We start from the raw sequence: 7,080 nt of genomic DNA, 5'->3' as shown, positions 1-7,080 counted from the left end.
AGCTTGCAAACACTTTCATAGCTTCTACTCATCATTTACAGTCAACAGATAACAGTTGAATAATCAGATAAAACTCAATTAGGCACTGGTCACAGTGTGGTTTGAATTCCTCTTTATTAAATAGTGAAGTGTTTTTATCAAAGCTATGACACTAAGTGATAGTGTAACAAAACTTTTTTTAGGGGTAATTCAATTTCTCAGTGCCTCCTTTAATAATTAATTTTGGAAACATGAGGAAAGTATTTTTTTCGCTTTGCTATGAAAGAGGGAAAAGCTGAGGAAGGGTTAATACCTATATTCCAGCAGTGCTGTGCTTTAACTGTGATATTTTCTATATAAAAATGGATTGAAGATTGCAATTTATACCTGTAAAACAAGACATCTTGTGATTTATACCAATTGTTAATAGGAAAGAGATTTTCTGCCTTTATTCTGTACTTTTCTAAACACTTTTATTCAAATTTCTGTTTATTAAAAGCTGTTATGGAACTGATTACTGTTTTGGGCTTGTATCTAATCTCACATGTAACATCCTGCACACAGATATGAAGTCATTATTGTTAGTTACAAATATTTGTAAATATTATTAATCTGGATCCATTCACAGTACTTAACTATTGGTGAAGTACACAGGTTTGCCCATATCTTTGAACAGAATGAAGTACAAATAACAAATCTAATCCCTGTAACGCCTCCATGAGCGATGGCAGTTTAACTGGAAAAGGGTCAGACTACCCACACAAACCCTTCTTCTCCCATTGCATTTTGTGGCAGTGGATGCTGAATCCAATCCCATGGCACTTTTCATGTATCATTTTTTTAATAATTTTATATATATAGCAGATTTCCAGCTAGTTTTTAAAAGCTTGCTGAAAGTAAGTAGCATCTTGGGCATATCAATACATTTCTGTGGATCACTTCAGCAGAGCTCCACTCCAGCCACTGCTGAGCTACCTGAAGCATGGGCCAACTAAATTCTTTTGGCTGGTGGACAGTAAACCAGAGTCCAGAGAGATCTCCCAATGCCTGTTGTGGGAAGAAAACCAGGTTAGCTGCCCACCTTTTCAAGTTGAAATATATTGCTATATATATATATATATATGAATGTCCAGATAGATCTAAAATGTTATTTGTGTATATATGTACACACAGGGTCGTGTTACCCAGAGGCATAAAGGCAGATGCAGTTCTGTTTCACATTTGGGCTGTACAGGCTGCAATAAGGTCACACTTTTGTAAATTCAAATATGTATTTATTATGTACTGTGTTTTTCTGTGCTACAGATCAGATAAAGTACTTAGTGATCTTGTCTCAAATTCTCCTTAAGGCAAATGACTTTTTATTTATAAAGCCAGCTGTCAGGGCAAGTCCATATTTGAAGGTTTCCTGGTGGAAATCTGAAATCACTTTTGGTCAAATCTAACATAAGCGATATATTTTAACACACATTTTAAACATACAGCAAAAGATCCCCCCCACCTGGTTGTGCCAGTCCAGCAGTGCAAAAAAAGATGGTAAAGACTGAGACACAGACAGAACACAAAAATCCCCTTTAAAACAAACAAACAAAACCCCCAAACAAAGAAAAATTCCACGCCAGAGCAAAACAAAAATAAAAATGAAAATAAATCACAACCCATAAGAAACCTGTTTTTCTAGACAACATCTGATTAAAGTTGAAAAGCAAATTGTCAAAGCCTGGGAATTAGCTACATCACCTATAGAAAATAGCCATAATGTAAAAATCTAACTAAAGCAGAGATGGGGCAGCTATATGGGGGCTTTCTGCTGAAACCATTTTCGTTATTGGACATGGAGTGAGACACCAGAAAAGGGAGTGAGGGCATTTTGCAGCTACCCTTTCCACCCTGGTGCTGGAGCTGTGAGGTCCAAGGTGTGGGCAGGGGGCAGTGCTGTTCCTCCTTGGGTCAGGAGGGAGGGAGAGATGCATCTCCCAGCCTCCTGCAGCATCTTCTGCAGGATGGGGCTAGGGAACAAGAGAAGCAGCTGCAGCAAGAAAATGAGCCACTATTTTCCCTGGCTACTTAAAAGCAGATCCATGGCAATCCAGAGTGGCCCCAAGGCTGCCATTCATTGGTGTCAAGGGCATGTGGTCAACCAAAGGATAAGGAGCTGCTTTTCTTTTAGGGTATGAGCTGGCTTAGTTAGCAAAATATATTTAAAGTCAAATGTTTTATGTATTCTTAATTATTTTTAATATCAAAGGGGCCAATAGCTTTAGAGCACGCAGAGGATTTTCTTTGTTGCCATGCCATGATACAAGTCTCAGGCCATTAGCTCAAGCAAAATAAGGCAGGACCTCTAAACATGTGGATTGCAGAAGGTGGTTGCTCTATCATCCTTCCTTTCCAAGCAGCCAGGAGGTCTAAACATGTGGATTGCAGAAGGTGATTTCTCTATTGTCCTTCCTTTCCAAGTAGCCATTTGGATCAATAACTACTCACATTGGCAATAATCAAGCTATGCCTCTCTTTCAAGTTATATTTGGATGCACTCAAAGCAGTGAAGATCACAGACCAACAGACATGGAGAAGATACAGCAGTTTTCAGACTATGTCATACTCAATTTCTGAAGTCTGGGCCTGCTGTTTTTCTTCAATCAAGCGGGAATGTTGTTAGGAAAATGTGCTGGGGGCCATACAAGGACCTTGAAGGCAGCGGGTGAGGAGCAGCTGCTGCAGAGAGTGTTGCAGTGGGATACCTTTGAAACACTGCTCGTAATGGAGGAGCTGCTTAACTCCCCACAGCACAGCTGGAAATCAGCAGGACACAACTCCCTTGCTTCCAGCCACACCAGTCCATAGCTGTCTCCCATCCTTTGTTGTCTTCAATGCTGTGCTCACAACTGGGCTTTCCCACGCTGCTCCCTTGCAACTTGGCTTTCAGTTTGATAAGCAAACACATGAGACCAGGGCAAGCAAGAGGAAAATCCTATCTGTTCACTTTCTTGGCTCTTCTACAAGATTACCAAGTAAAACAAATGCTGCACAGCTGAAGCACATAATTATTTTTTGGCAAGAACTTAGAAGGATCCTTTCCTCATCTTTTGCCTTTCCCCCATGCCACGTGTCAGTCGTTCTCTTGCTGACATATCCTACAAGGAAAGGGAGGCAATTCTGTGCATTGTATATGCAGCTTCTCTCTGACTTCATCACTTCCCTTCCCTCACAGTGGCATCCCTTTGCCCAGGGGCATGCAGTCCACTAGATTCTGTAATACAGTGTCGTGGTTTAGGAATGGTTTTCTCCAATTTAGTACTCCTACTAAAACCATGCACCATTTCCTCTCCTCCCTCCAATTAGAGACAGAAAAGGCAAAGATCACGGGTTGAGATAAGAACAGTTTCCTGGAAACAGCAATGAGATAAGAAAATGAACATCAGACACAACTGTATTAACAACAAAAGGTATAAGAAAAGAAACTATTTACATGGATATCCCCCATGTCCACTCTGTCCACCATGCTTTCAACTGAAAGGGACCCCTTCTCCCCTGCAGAGTCCCTTTTTGCTGTCCCTAGCAGTGATGTAATGTGGTATAGAGCAACCTCCTTCCTGGCTACTGCAAAAATTAACCCTGCCCTGGCCAGAGCCAGGACATTATCCACCCCTTATTCTACATCATCTCATGCCCAGATCTTTCCATATATGCATATGTACATATACACACATATGTATATATATGAATATACACAAGCACAGGTATCATTTCCACAGTCGATGGTTACCCCTCCAAGATGTCTGCTGGGTTCATTTAGTCCATCACTGCGGGTTCTGTCTGTCCTAGAGGTTTTCCAGGGCAGGAGGGCTGGTCTGCTGACGAGTGATTGCAAACTGCACCAGGAACTCACAGCTGGTGAATCTTGAGCAGCCCACACTCATTGTCTGTGGTAATTATGACATACAGCATTCAGTGCCACTCAGCAAACAATATCATACAATTCAACATTACGGACTGTTCTCACCCAAAAGTCAAATCCCTTCGAGGTAAACATCGTGTTTCCCTGTCCCTCTGTGTTACTCACCAAGTGCACCCAGGTCCTTGAGCAGACACAGTCCCATGGATTGGTTTGCATTTGCTTGAGGCACGGCTAATCCAAACTGTCTTCCCTAACCTATTCCTTAGATGTACCATGGGGACTTTATCCCCTTCTATGGTACATGGGGGTTTTCACTGGTCAGGGCCAGCTCGATTGGTAGAACCTCTAGTGTTAACTAACCAGGTGGCCTTCACTAAATGTGGGTCCCAATGTATGAAAGTCCCACCACCCATTGCTTTCAGTGTGGTTTTTAACAGTCCATTGTACTGTTCAATTTTCCCAGGGGCTGGTGCATGATAGGGAATATGATACACCCACTCAATCGTGTGTTCTCTGGCCCAGGTGTCTCTGAGGCTGTTTCTGAAATGAGTCCTGCTGTCCAACTCAACTCTCTCTGTGGTGCCTTGTTGCCACAGGACTTCTTTTAATGACCCAAGGTGGTGTCTCGGGCAGTGTGTGAGGCACAGGGTGTGCCTCCAGCCTTCCAGTGATTGTTTCCATCATGTAGTGCTTGCCTTGGCGGGTTTGTGGGAACGTGATGTAATCAGCCTGCCAGGCCTCCCCATGTTTATATTTTGACCATCCTCCACCAGCCACAGGGGCTTTACCCTCTTGTTTGATTGCAGTTTCACAGTTATGGATGACCTGGGAGACAGTGCCCATGGTTAAGTCCACCCCTGGATCACGAGCCCATCTATATGTTGCATCTCTTCCCTGATGACCTGAGGTGTCATGGGCCCACCAAACCAGAAATAAATCTCTTATGTTGCCAGCTTTTTCCATAGTAAGTATTTGTCATAGAATCATAGAATGGTCTGGGTTAGAAGGGACCTTGGAAGATCATCTAGTTCCAATCCCCCTGCAGAGACATCTTCCACTAAACCAGGTTTTTCCAACCCCCATCTAACCCGGTCTTCAAGACTTCCAGGGATGGCAATTCCACAACTTCTCAAAGTGAAAGGGACCATGAGTGAAAGAGGGCAAAACATTGTCTCCTCTAATGTACCTCACTTATCTCCAGAGCTAAGGATTTGCTTCTGGCTTTTTTTTCATTCAGATTAATTCTTTTTGAGTAAGACGACAAAACAGAGGAGTAACCCCACATACCTCAGAGTCTGCTTCTGGCTACATGTGCTGTGTGAAGAACTCCACTATGGGGGATTTAACCAGTCTGGATTTCCACTTGTTGTTTGAATTTCTTTCCCCGGACTCAGCATTTGCAAGCTCATAGCTGCAGTGATACAAAGCTGAAGCACAAAGCTACATCCTTTGTACAGGAACGTAGTGAAGACCAAGAGATAACTGAGGTCTTGGGTATCAGGTGCTCAGTTGCTTTTATGGGAATTCAGATGAAATTTCTGGAAACATAATGAGATCAACATCTTGTGAGAGGTCCACTAAGGTCCTGTGAGAATAAGTAGGGCTGATGGGGTTACAGCCTCCCCCTAGCTGGAGGAAGACAGCAAATGCTTTTCCTTTTTTGGACGCAGCCCGCAACCCAATTCAAATTGAGCTAAATTCTCGTAACTGAAGTTTAATCTTCCAATCCCCTGAAGATGGAAGTTTAAACTTCCAATCCCCTGAGGCTGGAAGCCCTCCACCAGCCCTGCCTCTCCCCTAGCTGGTGGCCACAGCAGCTCTCGGTCTGCTTACCATCCCTGCTGTGGTTTATGGGATGGAGGGTGGTCAGTGGGAAGCAAGCAGCCAAACGAAAAAAAAAGCCAAGGTTCAGTGAAATTTCATGTCCATCAGACGAGTAAGGTAAACGAATATGATAGGAAAACCACACTGTTTTGCAGCCCAGGCAGATGTTTGCTGTCAGATGCACCACATATTGTACAGTCACATCTGCTGGAAAAGCACTTGGCTGATGATTTATCACATCACTGTGTCAAGGAGCTGAAAAGCCCCCTGAAAATTTCCATTTAATACTAACATTCCCAGCTTGATGATGCTCCCTGACGTTTCCTACGTTGCTGTTCAAAGCAGTTCATGGAGTGGGTGAAAACCTTCACCATCCCCTGGCTTGCCAGCAGTACCCTCACAGACAGACTCAGGACACCTCAGGGAGCCAGGACACCAAGCAAACTTTAGGACAGGTTTGTTGCATTCCCATCATCCACACCTGTTGCTGCTCCCTCAAAGGGGAAAAGAGAGGCATGTTAGGCACTTACTGCCTTTCATTGGAAGTGGGTGTTGCTCTGCTCTCGGTGCCCTGCAGATCTCTGGTCCCTGCCCATCAGCTCGGGGCAAAGACCAAAGCCCAGGGCTGATGAAGGCACTGGTAACCCAGTGTGTACAAGCTTTGGCTCACATAGGTTAGAAATGGGGTTTTCAAGTCATGGACTCAACTTGAAGAAAATCACCACAGGGCAGGCACTCCTGCCATAGTGTTCTCTGACCTTTTTTGCCTTCTACAGGAGGCTTTGTTGGGGTTGTGGGCTGACTAATGGGTCTGATCTGCAGCCAAGATCTCCTGGAGCTTAGACAGCATGTAGGGTGAGTTTGGCTTTGCAACTAGCTCTGCCTGTCACGGCAAATGTCTCATCTGAGTAAACACATTTCTATTCTCTTTTTACACATAGGTTTATTTGTCCAGAATAAGGCAAAGAATCAATAATCTTTGAAAGCCTCCTTTTCCATTCCAAGTATTTTTGTCCACATGGCCTATAAATCTGAAAGTGTTTTGGACAGAGGCATAGCTCCACTCAGCTTTTTGTGGCCAAGGAGCTGTATTCTATGTCTTGCAGAGAGTGATTTTGGAAGTATTTTTAGGCTCTTGTTTAAGAAAGAAGAGATGTGATGAGCTCACATTTTCTGCTGCTGTGCACAGCCATCCTTGCTCATAAATATATCCCTCATCACCCTCCCTGGAGGGGGGAAAGCACTCTCTCAAATAGGGCTGGTGAACATAGAAGTGGCATGAGCTCATGGATTCCTTTCCTTTCTGGGGCATGTTTCAGAATATTAAACATAAAAGGAAAGGAAAGAGGAAAGGGAAAAGGGAAAAGGGAAGAGGG

Source organism: Manacus vitellinus, unplaced genomic scaffold (assembly GCF_001715985.3).
Source record: "Manacus vitellinus isolate BGI_N305 unplaced genomic scaffold, ASM171598v3 scaffold_57_pilon, whole genome shotgun sequence".
NCBI classification, from domain to species: domain Eukaryota; kingdom Metazoa; phylum Chordata; class Aves; order Passeriformes; family Pipridae; genus Manacus; species Manacus vitellinus.
This window is presented reverse-complemented; position numbering follows the sequence as displayed.